The 17979-nt window shown below is 26.6% G+C and overlaps 2 long non-coding RNA genes across 2 annotated transcripts; both read left to right on the forward strand.

Moving 5' to 3' along the window:
- The first annotated feature begins 13809 nt into the window (after window positions 1-13809).
- LOC131599735 (uncharacterized) lies at window positions 13810-14948 on the forward strand. Its single transcript, XR_009282895.1, has 3 exons — window positions 13810-14083; window positions 14190-14659; window positions 14749-14948. It is a non-coding gene; the product is annotated as an uncharacterized LOC131599735 (long non-coding RNA).
- A 109-nt stretch (window positions 14949-15057) lies between these two features.
- Window positions 15058-17530, forward strand: LOC131595271 (uncharacterized). Its single transcript, XR_009281796.1, has 3 exons — window positions 15058-15173; window positions 15624-15918; window positions 17270-17530. It is a non-coding gene; the product is annotated as an uncharacterized LOC131595271 (long non-coding RNA).
- Window positions 17531-17979: the final 449 nt, after the last annotated feature.

The following is a 17979-nucleotide window of genomic DNA, read 5'->3' on the forward strand; positions in this document are numbered from 1 at the left end:
GCGGATCACTAATGGCAGAGTCTTGAGCGTTGATAATCATTAAATGGATGAAAAAGATTTGTTTAAGGCTGGTGAATTTCCTAAAAAAAATGCTTTATTATCTCGGTTCAAATAAAAAACTGAGGTGAATAAACTTTCTTTTTGTTTTACATTGTTTACACAAAATATTAAAATACATTGTTTGGTGATATCCAAATTTTGTCGCATACCCTAAGTTATATGTTCCCACCATGAGAATTTCTATTTTCTGTACTTGCAATTCATCTCAGAGATCTGTTTTCCAAGTTCTTGAGTGTTTCTAGATCAAATTTTTTCAAGGCAAATCCCCCCAAAAAAATTTTGTAGTAACTACTCATGAAATGGATGTTGGTAAATATTTCCTCTCTTTGGGGCGGCTACATATAAGTTGGTATTAGGGTAAAATTTGTTTAACAAGTGTTTTTATAGTAAAATTTGATTATTATACCTCTTTCTTAATAGTTGCAACATGACATGAGATATCACTTCAACGATGAATTTTTTAAAGCTTTTAAGATTCTTAAAAAGACCTTAATTCTTGTTGTTATCATCATTGTGTCATATTGATCCAAACATTTAGGCTTGATGTGTGGTGTTTAAAAATTTAAAATAGGGGTTTTTTGGGTCAAATACATGATAACATATTCTATCCATACACTAAGCAAGCAAGACCTCAATTGAAGCCCATAGAAATACACCACTATGGAAAACGAGTTATTAGTTGTTGTCTATGTTAACCAAGTGACTCCAAACACAAGAGGGGTGAATATGATATTCTAAATCTATTTATAAAATGTATTAATTTAGAAAATGTTCATGTTAATATAGCTAAAAACAAAGGAATAGTAGCGGAGAAATGGAAAGAAAAGATAAAAATTGCAACAAAGATTTACCCTTGTTCGGACTAAACCACATGTCCTATATGAATCCTCGAGATTTTTCCCTTGAGATTTGTACTAAAATCAATTTTGAGCTTTTTCAGCATCAGCCCATACATCCTTCAACAAACACTTGAGTTGTTGAATAGGATCAGTCCATAAACCTTCTAATAACAAACAAAACTTTTACACATACTTAGCTCAAGAACCTTTACTTAAGCTTTTTTCAAGTTTAGCGTGAAATCTTCAAATATTTTACAAACATATTACACAATAAAATTAATCTCTTGAATAAAACAAACTTAGCACAATACTAGTATAACACAGCTCTTAGAATGAAATCTTTAGTCTCTTGACACTAAGACAATTCTAGTGGAAAAAATTAACTTTTGAAGAAAAAAAGAGTAGAAAAAATAGTCAAGAAGTTTCCATTCAAAAAACTAGTGTGTTTTGAAAGGAAGAAAAACCTCATTTATACATGAAAGAAATATGTCTCAAAAGGAATTAATTCATGGGTCTTTTTAATGATTAAATCGATTAACCCTAGTTGTTAATCGATTGTCTAACCTAAACTAGGAAAGTTTTAGTTTCGATGTCACCTAATTATTTAACAATATATTTAATCGATTAAGAGGCACTACAAATAGGTTTAATCAATTAGAAGAAACTCTTAAATGATTAACTAGTGTAAAATACCTTCTTATTTGATTAACCAACGTTTTAATCAATTTAGTGTGTGCTCGGAATAATTTTAAGAGATTTTATCAAAAGAGAAAAAGAGCAGCATTTTGTGAGTGTGTGCATTGACTTAGTACTTCAAGACTTATTCTTGTTCATTTTACCATAAACTTATGGAGACTGAGAAAACTCCTAAACGCAGGACCATGCGAGCTTTCACACTTTCACAACATCAACTCTTCAAGCTTAAAGATCATATCTTCAAGTCTTTAAGTATCCTGCTTGATTTAGAAGTGTCTAGCACTTTCAATTAGAACTTGATATTTTTTTCTCATGAGAATAAAGATGTCTCTTCTTCAGAAGATTCCATCATCAAGAACCAATGAACAATTGATATCATCTCCCTCTTTGTCAGTTGTCACCAAAAAAATCTTGAAAGAGCTTTTACATCAACACCATAAGGTGTTTAAATTTAAGACTAGGTGAGAGTAGTTATCATCAAAACCACTTGGTGATATTTCTTGCACAACGCATATAACCACATTATCTGCCTTTTGATGTAGACAACACTTCTCTCAAAGAGGTGGTAAGAAGATAAAGATTCATGAGAAATCTTGAGTAGTTAATTCCCCCCCGCCCAAACCTAAAAGGATACTTTTCCCTCTTAAGCGTTATTAAAAAGACAAGAAAACAATAAATAACACATGGACTACAAAAATAATAGCTAATATAAACAAGATGACTTATCTAATGAAACATAAGCACATAGGCATATTTAAGAAAGACATGTGACCATACTTCTCCCCATAAATGTAAGCATCTAACTTTGACATTTGTTCTTTTAGAAGAAGTATTTTGTTGAAATTCGCTTTTTGGTTTCTGGCTGATTTTTCTCTAAAGGTTTATTTTTAACACTTGGTTAGTAAAAAAATAAATATAAAAGCTTGTGAATATTGATTAAAACTTCGATGATTGTACTTGAGTTTAGGTGATCAAACATATAAAGTAAATTGGGGTGAGGTGAGTGAAGTACACATAGCTTAATTTATTTGATTACTACATATAGTGAAAGTAAAGAAAATAACTAAAATTTTAAAAAATTAATATAACGTGTCTTTCACTACATATAAAAACTAGTGTCTTACCCGTGCGTTCGCACGGGTACCCGTCGTTTTCGCGCATTGTGATTGAGAAAAATAAAAGATATTAGTAAAAGATTAAGTTTGGGGTAAAATTGAAAAAGTTATAAAAATAATAATATTTTATTTGACAAATTATAATGAAGGAAAAGTTAAAATTCACAAATTATAACGAAGAAATATTCAATAAAATCATATAATTCAATTAGTGATAACTATGGCTAGTTAAGGAGAAAATTAGTTATTTTTGCTCAATTATAACTACGAACTATCAGCCCAATCTCAAACGATCAGCTCTCTCTTGTAGGCCAATGAGAAACCACTACAAACTCCATTTATAATAATGATTCATTCAAAATACATAATCAATAGAAAAATACTTTGACCAGTTACTTCATTTTCCCGTTAATATTCGTTATTTTGATAAGTAACTTCGTATTCCCGTTAATATTTCAAATTTCTTCCCGTTAATTTTCAATATTTTGATTAGTAAGTTCATGTTCTTGTTAATATTCATTATTTTGATCAGTAATTCCTTGCTCCCGTTAATATTCATTATTTTGATCAATAAGTTCGTGTTCCCCTTAATATTCCAAATTCGTTTCAATAACTTCGTGTTCCTGTTAATATTCAATATTTTGTCAATAACTCCGTGTTCCCGTAAACATTTATTATTTTGATCAGAAACCTTGTGTTCCCGTTAATATTCAAAATTTGTTTTCGTTAATTTTTAAAATTTGGATCATTAACTGAATGTTTTCGATAATATTCACAATTTTGATCATTAACTTTGTGCTCCCGTTAATATTTAATATTTTAATCTATAACTCCGTGCTCTCGTTAATATTCAATATTTTTATCAGTAACTCTGTGTTCCCAGTAATATTCAATATTTTGATCAATAAACTTCATTTCCCGTTAATATTCAATATTTTGACCAATAACTTCATGTCCCCCTTGATATTTAATGTTTTGATCAGTAACTTCGTGTTCTCGTTGATATTTAATATTTTGTTCAGTAACTTCGTGTTCCCGTTAATATTTTGATAAATAACTTCGTGTTCTCGTTAATATTCCAAATTTATTCTCGTTAATGTTCAAAAAATTTATCAGTAACTTAATGTTTATGTTAATATTCAAAAAAATCATCAGTAACTTCGTGTTCCCGTTAATATTCAAATTTTGTTAACAGTTAGAATAATATATTCATTGTTATTATCTTTAAAATGCAACAAATATTTTTTCTATTATATTACTATTATTATTATAGATTTTTTATCATAAAATATTTTATTAATGCTTTTTGTTATTTTATAACTAAAATATAATTATTTATTATCATACTATTAATATGGCTCTATATTTATTTCAAAAAATATTTTTCGATTACTATATCTTCTTGTATTAAAAAATAAAATATTTTTATATAAATTATAGTCTTTATTATAATTATATAACAATAAAAAAATTAATATAACTATATAATAGTCACAATCCTTAATATAACTATATATTATTATTATATATTTATATTAATCATTTTAATTAATACGAAATTATATTAATTAATTAATTTTTATTATTTTTAAAACAACCATATATGTTTGTAGAAAATATTTATCAAATAAATATAACTATATTCGCGGTATAAAGTAATATGGGTGTTAGGTCTAGAAAAGAGTGAAGGAGATTTAAATTAATAAATATTTATGACTCTTAATATAACATAACGAATATTTGTGACTCTTAAAGAATATTAAATAAAATAAACATTGAGACATTAACAAAATAGTTAATGTAATAATTATATAATTAATTTGATGATAAAGTCTAATGAAAGATTCGTTTTTACTCTCACTAAATAAAATGAAATATGTTAAACTTATTTCCTATAAATACTAAATCAACATTTATATTTTCACAACTATTATTTTTCTCCCGTAATTACACTAATAAAACAAATTTATTAAATTATTATATTAGTTGTTTAAATTTTGATAAATCTAGTAGCTGGATTTATTAAATTATTATTATATGTATTGATATCAAATATAATAAAATATAATAATGTATTAAATATTTTCTACAGCCAAACATGTTAGTTTAGAGTTAAATTTGATCACATTTAATATAAGCCACAATGTAAGCAAGGATAATTAGAAGATTAAACTGTAACGGCTTAATGAAGACATATATCATTAACAGCTTAAATCCAAATGCATATATCATTTGTGAATATAAGCGACATGTCCACATAAACATATATTATTAAACTGTGACTAGTGTCTTACCCGTGCGTTCGCACGGGTACCCGTCGTTTTTGCGCATTGTGATTGAGAAAAATAAAAGATATTAGTAAAAGATTAAGTTTTGGGTAAAATTGAAAAAGTTATAAAAATAGTAATATTTTATTTAACAAATTATAATGAAGGAAAAGTTTTAAAATCGCAAATTCACGAATTATAATGAAGAAATATTCAATCAAATTATATAATTCAATTAGTGATAACTATTAGCCCAATCTCAAACTATCAGCTAAGGAGAATCAATTATTTTTTGCTAGCTAAGGAGAAAATTAATTATTTTGGCTCAATTATAACTACAAACTATCAGCCCAATCTCAAACTATCAGCTCTGTCTTGTAGGCCAATGAGAAACCACTACAAACTCCATTTATAATAATAATTCATTCAAAATGCATAATTAATAGAAAAATACTTTGACCAGTTACTTCATGTTCCCGTTAATATTCATTATTTTGATAAGTAACTTCGTATTCCCGTTAATATTTCAAATTTCTTCCCGTTAATTTTCAAAATTTTGATCAGTAACTTCATGTTCTTGTTAATATTCATTATTTTGATCAGTAACTCCTTGTTCCCGTTAATATTCATTATTTTGATCAATAAGTTCGTGTTCCCGTTAATATTCCAAATTCGTTTCCGTTAATATTCAAAAAAATTATCAGTAACTTAATGTTCCTGTTAATATTCAATATTTTGTCAATAACTCCGTGTTCCCGTCAACGTTCATTATTTTGATTAGTAACTTTGTGTTCCCGTTAATATTCAAAATTTGTTCCTGTTAATTTTTAAAATTTGGATAGTAACTTAATGTTTTCGATAATATTCAAAATTTTGATCATTAACTTTGTACTCCCATTAATATTTAATATTTTAATCAATAACTCCGTGCTCCCGTTAATATTCAATATTTTGATCAGTAACTCCGTGTTCCCACTAATATTCAATATTTTGATCAATAAACTTCATTTCCCATTAATATTCAATATTTTGACCAGTAACTTCATGTTCCCCTTAATATTTAATATTTTGATCAGTAACTTCGTGTTCCCGTTGATATTCAATATTTTGTTCAGTAACTTCATGTTCCCGTTAAAATTCAATATTTTGATCAATAACTTCAAGTTCCCATTAATATTCATTATTTTGATCACTAACTTCGTGTTTCTGTTAATGTTTCAAATTTGTTCCTGTTAATATTCAATAGTTTGATTAATAATGCCATGTTTCCGTTATTATTCAATATTTTTAGCAGTAACTCCATGTTCCCGTTAATATTATATACTTTGCTCTGTAATTTAATACTCACGTTAATATTCAATATTTTGATTACTAACTTCATGTTCTCGTTAATATTCAATATTTTGATTAATAACTTTATGTTCCCGTTAATATTCAATATAGTTTGATCAATAACTTTGTTTTCCCGTTAATATTCAATAGTTTGATCAATAATTTCGTGTTCTCGTTAATATTCAATATTTTGATCAGTAACTTTATGATCTCGTTAACATGTCATTTTTTATCAGTAACTTCATGTTTCCGTTAATATTCAATACATTTAATATTTTGATCAGTTATTTAATATTATCTTTAATATTCAATATTTTGATTAGTAACTTCATGTACCCATTAATATTAAAAAAAATTCTATTAATATTCAATATTTTGATTAATAACTACATGTTCCCGTTAATATTCAATTTTTTTATCAGTAACTTCATGTTTCTATTAATATTCAATATTTTGATGATATTTTTGAAACAAAAATAAATTAATTTTAACATTGTTTAAAAATATTTGATGATAATTAAATTTTTTATAATAACAAAAATCTTAAATTGACAAATTATAATGAAGAAATATTCTATCAAATTATATAATACAATTAATAATAAATATTTAATATAATTGATTAAACTCAATTTACAAATCAAATATATTATTCCATATATAAAATATTTGAATCAATAGTTAATTATTCCTATATATAAATATTTTTGTTTTGGAATTATTTATAAAACTATTTAGGCTTAATTGCAACTTTAATCCTCCTATTTTGTCTTTTTCTTGATTTTGATCCCTCTATTTTAAAAATCACTATTTTAGTCCCTTTTTTAAGTTTTCTGTGCAATTTTCGTCCCTCTATTTTGTTTTTTTCTGCAAAATTAGTCCCTATTCCTGTCTCTTTTTCATTAGAAAACTCAAAAAGGGGACCAAAATCGTGGTTTTAAAAATGGGGGGACTAAAATCGAGAAAAAGACAAAATAGGGGGACCAAAGTTGCAATTAAGCAATTGTAAACTTATTCTCGTTATTACATTTAATTAAATGTGTTATTATGAGTACCATGTGTGCGTACAATATAATTACCCGTGTGTATCCGTAATATATTATTTTGCATTTGGATAGAATTGACTCATTAAAGTTTTAATGGTAATATTTCAATTATATTATATTATATATAGATAAATATATATATATATATATATATATATATATATATATATATATTGATTATTGATGAACTTGTTCAATTAAATTTTAAATTTTATAAATGACAAACAAATTGTATGATTAATAAAAAATATCATACAATTTTGATATTATTTATTCATATATTACTTATGTTTCATTCTATTACTACTTATTCATACATTACTTATGTTTCATTTTATTACTATTTATTCATACAATACTTATGTTTCATTCGATTACTTATGCTTATTAACACCCATAGTTATTTTTAAATATTTTTTTTTAAAAAAGTCAATAGATCTAATATATTTATTTTATTTAATAATCTCTAAAAAATTTCATTTATATATATATATATATATATATAATATATATATATATATATATATATATATAATATATATATATATATATATATATATATATATATATATATATAACTTTCATATTTTATATTTTAAATAATTTAGTAGTATTAGTAAGAAATCTTATTAAAGTGAAAATAGAAAATTGTAGTTAGTTTTTCTATACAGAGAATGACGATGACACATGTTGTATTTTAAATATTTTGGAAATATACTTTATTTTTATAATAATATCTATGAATTTTTTATCAAAAAACTCCATACAATATATAAAAGCAATGATATGCCTAAAACATTTTATTAAAATATGTATCTAATAATATTTATCCTTTTGATTAAAATATGTATCTAATAATATTTATCCTTTTGTTAAATGAGAGGTTAAAAATCTTCTAACCATATGAAATTTGGTTTCAAAATTATGTTGATAAATTCATTATTTTGGAAAGTTTCTATTAAATAATTTTGAAGGAAATCAAGTGAGATAAATTATATTTATTAATTTTTAATGATAATATGATTCACTCAATTTTTGGTGATACAACATCAATATAATTGGAGTACTAAATATATTTGTAACGTATTTATTTTATACCAATTAAGATATTGGTAAGTAATTGATATGATTTTAATGTATTGATTCTATATCAATTAAATTATTTCCAACGTACTGATTTTAAGATATGGGTCGTTAAAAAGGCTTTTATATCTTACAAAGTTAGATAATTTTAGGTAAATCATACAAAAGTACAATATTTACTCAAAATTATATTATTTTTAGGTAAATCATACAATATTGTAAAAACAATATAATTTTCTAAAATATAAAAGTACAATATTTTCTCAAATCTAATAATTTAAATATACATATGGTAAGTACTAAAAGAATAAGAAATCAAAAGTTGCAATCACATGCATTAAATCATAAATTAAAAGTTGTAATCAATCGATCAATGATTACTAAAGATAATTATGATATTTAACTTTTTTATAAGTAAATGATTTATGACTTTTCATTCTAAACTCTTTATTTACCTAAAAAAATATACTGTTTTTTTCTTTATTCTTTGATTCTATTTTCTTATACATTTCAAAATTATGTATATGTTTTGAATTTGTAATATTTTATTATATTCTATATTTATTTTTTTTTGTTCGACCTTAGAATAAATAAATATCAATAATATTTTATAAAACTAACTTTATAAATTATATATATATATTGATAAACTTAATTTTTTTAATTTGACCTAACTAAAATATTCTTTAGTCATATGAATTAATATACAATATTATGTTATTTATATATTATAATATCTATAATTTTTATAGCTACTAAGATTTAATATAAATATCACTCAAAGATAAAATCAATTAATCAATGAAATTTATTTATTAAAATTTGCAATAATATACCAATTATTTTCATATGAAGAAAATATGTGTGCTGCTTCATTATTTCAACAAACCATTCTTTAAAATCACGTTCAATTCGACCATAATGCTTGGATTATTATGGATAAGAAGTTAAAAATTATAATCACATTAAATCAAAAAATTAAAAATAATAAATCAAAAGTTGCAATCAGATTAAATCAAAAATTAAAGTTGCAATCAAGTAAAATGATTATGATATTTAATTTTTTTTATAGGTAAATGATTTATGTCTTTTCATTTCAAAACTCTTTATTTACCTAAACAAATATAATGTTTTTTTCTTTACTCTTTGATTCTATTTTCTTATAAATTTCAAAATTATGTATACATTTTTAATTTGTAATATTTTATCTTTATTTTTTGTTTTGATCGACCTTATAATAAATAAATATCAATAATATTTTATAAAACTAACTTTGTATATGTTGATAACCTTAATTTCTTAATTTGACCTAACTAAAATATTCTTTAGTTCTATGAATTAATATAAAATATTATCTTATTTACATATTATAATATCTACAATTTCTATAATTACTAAGATTTAATATAAATATCACTCAAACATAAAATCAATCAATTAAGATTTATTTATTAATATTTGCACTTAAAATATAAAAAATTAAAGTTCATTCTATGACTTAATATAAAATATCATGTTATTTACATAGTATAATATCTACATTTTTGACAAAACTTGCGCAAGCATAACCCAGTAATTTCAAGCAGATTCTCCATTGTATATTGACACCAGCCAACTTGATTTCTACTTCTACAGCTCAAACTTTCGGGACAGTCAAAGAAGAATATTTATTTCAAACGAATCGTATAGACGATGTTTTCTACTGTCTGCACCAGAAAAAAATCCAAAACACATATTAGGACAATATTTAAATTGTTACTAAAAAAATAGAAAATAGGGATTGGAAACAACCCATGTAAAAAAGGAATCATATACTATGGAGTGACGCCAATTGGTACTTCAGAATGATACATTACAAATTCAACCTGCAAATAACATGAAACGCCAATTAGTACTTCAGAATGATACACTACAAATTCAACCTGCAAATAACATGAAAGATATTTTCTATCAAGAAAAGAAAGAAAAAAATGTTAAATTTCGGTTTGTCCATGAATAGTCGTGGGAATGGCTGTAATTGCAAAAGTAGTATAAACCAAAATTTTCCACATGAATAGTCGTGGGAATGGCTGTAATTGCAAAAATAGTATAAACCAAAATTTTCCACGATTAGGTTTGATGAATATGATAGATACTGTGAAAGTATGATGGTTATATATAGTAATGATAAAAGTGTTTTGGAAGGCAGAAGCATTATATGAGGTCATTAGTGCTGTAAGCAGTTGTGAATGTGAATGGCCAGAGAAAGTAAATAATTTGTAACTGCGAGATCATGAGAGGTTGGAGGTTTAAAGTTCAATCCTACAATGGGAAAGGAATGATGTGGAATTTTGTGAGAAGAGAGGCTGATGTGGCATAGCTAAGAGATGAGGAAATGGTAGACTTTTCTTATATGATAGATTAGAATGCATATGTGTTTTAGAGCAGGAGTACATATGCTTAAGCTCTATAAAGGCTATTATGAAAATATAAGAACTGATTAAGATACTACCAGTTTAATGTTACAAACAGAACAACTTATAGTATCATAAAGACTTGTAATTGACTTTGAGCTTCCTTTATCCTTATATCGTTAAGCTTGAAGAGTGAAGACAAATGAAAATGTTTCTAATTTCACTACGCCAAAATTGTGTTTTAGCAGCACATCAAAGACAGCGCTTTATGGAAGAAGCGCTGCTATATGTTTCGCAAAAAACAAAACTAAAAAACTAAAAAAAAAAGCGCTGCTATATGGGGGTCCTACGAAAGCGCTTTTAAAAAAGCGCTGTTAAAGGGGTAACGCAAGTGAACTGTTGAAAGCGTTTTATATAAAGCGCTGCTATATGGGGCCTTAAGCCAGCGCTTTTGAAAAGCGCGGCTAAAAACCATACTCACATCACACCTTACAAAGCGCTTTTCTCTAAAAGCGCTGGCAAAGCCTATAGGGGTTTATATTATAATTAAAATTAAAAAGATTCAACACAGGGATCGAACCCCTGTCCTTATAGGGGTTTAGATTTTATTTTAATTTAAATTATTTTAAAAAACAATAATTAAAATTGAAATTAGAAGACAATTTCCATATCCACTCGTTCATCTCTTTACTGATCCTTAATATATTAAAACACAATACTATGTACCATTTTAACCGCCTAAATGCAATCAATTCCTTCCTAAACCTATTTACTTAATATTTGCAATATTTTTTTAATCTCAACCACATTTATTGGAAAAAACAAGAACACGTTTGTTGTTCATGTATTTCCTTTTTTTTACTCAACCACTTATTCTCTTTCCAATAAATGTGATTTAATTATTAATTACAATTATAAATTATAATAAATTGTGAATCATTCTCAAGGAGCCATTCTATATTCTTTTTTTATCTCAACTACTTACACTCTCATTCTATATTCCCTTTTTTTTTATCTCAATCACTTATACTTATTTTATTTTCTTTAACTCACGTTTACCTCTTAAAAAAATTGACATATCAATTCATTATTATTAAATTGATTAGTAAATAAATTTTTCATCCCATTAAATTATAATAATTAAAAATCTATTTCATCAATTTAATTTATTTATTTATTATATTATTATTTTTTATTATTCCTTTTTTTTATATCAATTATCTTTAATATATTAAAACACAATACTATGTACCATTTTAACCGCCTAAATGCAATCAATTCCCTCCTAAACCTATTTACTTAATATTTGCAATATTTTTTTAATCTCAACCACATTTATTGGAAAAAACAAGAACAGGTTTGTTGTTCATGTATTTCCTTTTTTTTTTCTCAACCACAGAACCACTTATTCTCTTTCCAATAAATGTGATTTAATTATTAATTACAATTATAAATTATAATCCTTAATATATTAAAACACAATACTATGTACCATTTTAAACGCCTAAATGCAATCAATTCCCGCCTAAACCTATTTACTTAATATTTGCAATATTTTTTTAATCTCAACCACATTTATTGGAAAAAAACAAGAACACGTTTGTTGTTCATGTATTTCCTTTTTTTTACTCAACCACTTATTATCTTTCCAATAAATGTGATTTAATTATTAATTACAATTATAAATTATAATAAATTGTGAACCATTCTCAAGGAGCCATTCTATATTCCTTTTTTATCTCAACTACTTACACTCTCATTCTATATTCCTTTTTTTTTTATCTCAATCACTTATACTTATTTTCTTTAACTCACGTTCACCTCTTAAAAAAATTGACATATCAATTCATTATTATTAAATTGATTAGTAAATAAATTTTTCATCCCATTAAATTATAATAATTAAAAATCTATTTCATCAATTTAATTTTTATTTATTATATTATTATTTTTTATTATTCCTTTTTTTTATATCAATTATCCTTAATATATTAAAACACAATACTATGTACCATTTTAACCGCCTAAATGCAATCAATTCCCTCCTAAACCTATTTACTTAATATTTGCAATATTTTTTTAATCTCAACCACATTTATTGAAAATAACAAGAACACGTTTGTTGTTCATGGTTTTCCTTTTTTTTACTCAACCACTTATTCTCTTTCCAATAAATGTGATTTAATTATTAATTACAGTTATAAATTATAATAAATTGTGAACCATTCTCAAGGAGCCATTCTATATTCTTTTTTTATCTCAACTACTTACACTCTCATTCTATATTCCTTTTTTTTATCTCAATCACTTCTCTAATTTTGCAATTTGAGCAATTGTTAGAATTGAGCAGGACAAATAATTTTACTAGATAGACACTTTCTTATTCAAGTTTATTCTATCACTCACATGTAAGTTTTTTTTTTATGTTTTTATTTTATTTTGTGTTTGTGGTGTTATTTTTTTTATGTAAGATATGTTCTTTTATTCTTTATTTAGAGTAACTAAAAATATAATAAGATAATAAGATGGGTTACTTTTGCAAACTGCTAAATTGTAATCAACATAGTTTATCCTATTTGCAGTTTTACGAAATCTATTTTACATTTTGAAATATCTGAATATTATTATTGAAATCCACATATTATTTTTTGTGTTACTATTGAAGACAAGTAAATTGAAATCCATTGGTTTAAGTTCTAATTCCATCATGTTATACCTATTATTAGATATACTATTTCCAATATCTAATATCATATTGCTTAATGCAGAACATAAGTTGCAATTTTAAAGTACGATAATGGAGGAAAATGTACGATAATTGTCTCTTTTGAGAAGGATAATTTATGTTTCATGTTCTTATTGTATTAGTGGAATATACTTTTTTGTTTTATAATATGAAAAAATATATATTTTTGTTATTTTCATACATTTATATTTTTACATAAAAATATAATATATATCCACATTTTGTCCCGTGCATCGCACGGGTAGAAGTACTAGTAAGCCCTAAAAAAGTTCATCCCATCCCAGACTTCAAATCTTGGTTTTCTTCTTCGTTTCCTTCTCCCCCGCCCTTCAATCCTTCACCGTCGCAACCCACTACTCAAACCCTTCCAACCCAGAACTCAAACACTTCAATTCCTTCACCGTCGCAACGATCTTCTTCTTCATCGCAACAATCATCTTCTTGACTGTAAACAATCCTCTTCTTTTCTATTCAAATGCAAATTTGGTGGGTACACATTCATATATGTAAGTAAACTATAAACCCTAATATTTTATTTTATTTGTGGTGAAATTTCAATTTCACCTCACTATGTCTCTCTCATCCGCATATTCTCTTTGATTTTGATAACAGGTTAGGTTCGATAGCAGTCGAGGTTCTTCCATTAGGTTACATAACCTATTGAACTGGAACCACCGTGACGGAGTTCGAATGGTCACCGGAACCACCGTGACGGAGTTCGAATGGCTACATCGTTGAACCCTTCAAGTTTCTCGGATATCCATGTGGATGGATTTTACTTGAAGGGTACCTTGGATTTGGGGTCGTTGGCTCAAATGATGGCTTCTGACAAAAGGTTAGGAAATAAAAACCAAGCTGGCATGGGTGAACCCCTATCTCAATACGAATCTCTTCAGGCACGGATAAAGGCCATGTCATCTTCAAATTCACCTCAAAATCTCATTCTGAATGTGTCTGATATTGGTCTCAATTCATCCATTCCAGAAGGGGCTGCTGGAAGCATAAAGCGGTCTATTTTGTCTGAGGGAGGTGTATTGCAGGTTTATTAAGTAAAGGTTTTGGAAAAAGGTGACACTTACGAGGTATGTATCGGTTGAGATTATGATGATCTCTCTGAATCCTTTATCTTCCTTTTTCCTTTATATTCAGTTTTGAATTATAACTGTTTCAGATCATTGAGCGAATCTTACCCAAGAAGCAAAAGGTAAAGAAAGATCCTGCATCAATTAAGAAGGAGGAAATGGATAAAATTGGAAAGATTTGGTTAAACATTGTAAGAAGAGACTTACCAAAGCATCATAGGAATTTTACTACTCTTCATCGAAAGTAACTCATTGATGCTAAGAGGTGCTCAGAGTTCTGTTAAAGAGAGGCATGTGCTATCCCTAGTACACAATGAATTATTCTTTTTTTCTATATAATTCAAAGCTTATGGTGTTTGTTTTGTACTTTTGGCTTAACTTATTTCAATAAATTTTTCCTCAGGTTAGAATGAAAATTAGTAGATCACTTAAATGGAATAGGGGTGCTAGCATTCGCACCTGGAAACTAGCTAGAGACATGTTGCTGTTCTGGAAACGAATAGATAAGGAGATGGTACCTTTTAATTCCTCTGTGAAGTTTATTGATTTTGTTGATTTGCTTCCTAATTCATATTATGTTCGTTCTGTTTATGCATAGGTTCTTAGTCTTACTTTGTTTGTAATTTGTAATCTTCTGTATCAATGAAATTTTTGAATAGGAAGCATATGTTATCTATATTTATCTGGAAATGACTGATCCAAAACTTTCTCATGAGTGAAATTATGTTTTATAAAATGCTCAGCTTATTTGACTTTGGAGACCCAGTTTGGAAGAATTATGCTCTATTTAGTATATATATTGCACCCTATTATATCTGACAGAAAAAGATAGTTTTTTTGGTAGACTTTTGCATCTCAGTTTCTTCTTAGATTTATTTTTGAATGTGAACATGTCAGCACGAGTGTACAGTCACTTATACAATTGGCTTGAATTTGTTTTAACTTACAATCTCATTTGTTACAGGCCGAAGTGAGAAAAAGAGAGGAGAAAGAAGCGGTTAAAGCTTTGAGACGTGAACAGGAGCTTCGAGAAGCTAAGAGACAGCAACAAAGGCTTACCTTTCTGATACAACAAACTGAGCTCTACAGTCACTTTATGAAGAATAAGTCAGATTTACTATCTCCGGAAGTTGCAGGAGCGAGTTTTGACAATGCTTTTGACAATGAATGTTTGAGGCTGCGACAGGTGGGTGAAGCTGATTCACTTACGCTGTTACGCATGAAGTTGCAGGAGCGAGTAATATTGATTTGCAAACCCCGTGAGTTCTCTCACTCTCTCTCTCTCTCTCTCTCTCTCTCTTTCTCTATATATATATATATATATATATATATATATAGAGGGCATATCATATGAGAATGCCATATTTATATGAGAATGTGAGAATGAATCTTAACCATTGGATTTTAAAATAAATGGTGGAGATTATGAGTGAATCTTTTTTTTCTCTCTCCTACTTCATTTAATTCAAAATGTAGGAGAGAGAAAAAAAGATTCACCCATAATCTCTACCATTTATTTTAAAATCCAATAGTTCAGATTCATTCTCACATTCTCATATAAATATGGCATTCTCATATGATATGCCATATATATATATATATATATATATATATATATATATATATATATATATATATATATATATATATATATATATATATATCCTCTCTTGCTACATGGATGTATAAATGCACACACTACATGTATATTAGCATATTTGGGTGTTCTTCAACTGCATGTTATTGAGGATTTTGAAACTAGGCAATAACTTGTCAGTTTTAATATTATGTTGTCATATTGCAAATCAACCACGCCAGTAGCATCCACTGCTCAAACACCCGAATTATTTACAGGTTGTCTAAAAGAATACCGGCTGAAAGGTCTCCAATGGCTAGTTAATTGTTATCAGCAGGTTTTAGAGCAGCTCAAAATAATTTTGAATTTTGAAAACTCCACTATCAATTTTGAAAACCCCAAATTTTCTATTAAAAACCTCAAATCTTCATTTTCTCGAAATCTGAAATTGATTTTCGTAATTTAGTAAATTTAAGTAGTAGATATTTTTTATCTATGGTTGGAGATATTTTTGTTGGTGTGGTGATTCACTATTTTAATTTACACTGGCCCAAATTTTTTCCGCTGTACTTATTGAATTGGTATACACTTATTTGAATTTGGTTTCAAAAATTTAGTGAATACATTCAAAGAGCATTGTTTTCTATCTATAAATGATTGGGATTAAAGATGAACTTACTAAACAATGGACAAATGTGAACTGTGATTAAGTAATTATTCAATGGTTGATCTATTTTCATGAAGTTTTAAACATGAGGTCTTGCTATTTTTAAATCCCTATTACGGTCGATGCTCTAGTTTATGAAGTTTCAATGATGAAATCATTCAAAATGTGAAGTGAGTAATTGAGTTTAATTATTATTGATACTGAGTTCAAACTATATCTTTCCTTTGAACCTATTCATGTTTTTCTCGACAATTTATTTATGTGACTTATCTATAAGTCATTTAGTCAATATGTATTATACTCCTATATTAACTTTATTTCTTTTTCTTCTTATTTTTATATGTATACATGCAATGGACAATTGAAGATAAATTAGAAGTTGATTTGTGCATTGTTGGAAAGTCAATTATGGCCATCGAGAGTCACGTTCGACTGGAGGGAACTAGTTTTATTAGGGAGCAAATTAGTATATATATATATATATATATATATATATATATATATATATATATATATATATATATATATATATATATATATATATATATTTGTATTGTATTTTGTGTTTTGAGAATTTGATTGTAAACTTTGCTTCTAGAGCACTTATAAAATTAGTGATGTTTTATTTGTATTTTGATAATAAATATATGCAATACTAATTCATAAAATGTTTCATATTAAATGTATTTTTTTTTTAATTTTTATTTGTTTAATATACTAAATGTTTTTCTCAAAATATTAGTGAGAATTTGAGATATGTCAAAATACTAAAGCGCTTTATTACAAAAAGCGCTGCCAAAGATTAAAAAAAACATTAAAAAAAAAACGCAACCTACGAAAACGCTTTTGGAAAAGCGCTCTTATAGGGGGGGCTATCAGAGCGCTTTTTTCAGAAAAGCGCTCTTATAGGGGGGGTCTACCAGAGCGCTTTTCTGGAAAAAGCGCTCTTATAGGGGGACCTATCAGAGCGCTTTCAAAAGCGCTTTTGTTACCTACGGCAGCGCTGGCTTTGCCAGCGCTTTAAAGCGCTGTAATAGCCCAAAATAAGCGCTTTTAAAGCCCTTATTCGTTGTAGTG

This window comes from Vicia villosa, linkage group LG4 (assembly GCF_029867415.1).
Source record: "Vicia villosa cultivar HV-30 ecotype Madison, WI linkage group LG4, Vvil1.0, whole genome shotgun sequence".
NCBI lineage: Eukaryota > Viridiplantae > Streptophyta > Magnoliopsida > Fabales > Fabaceae > Vicia > Vicia villosa.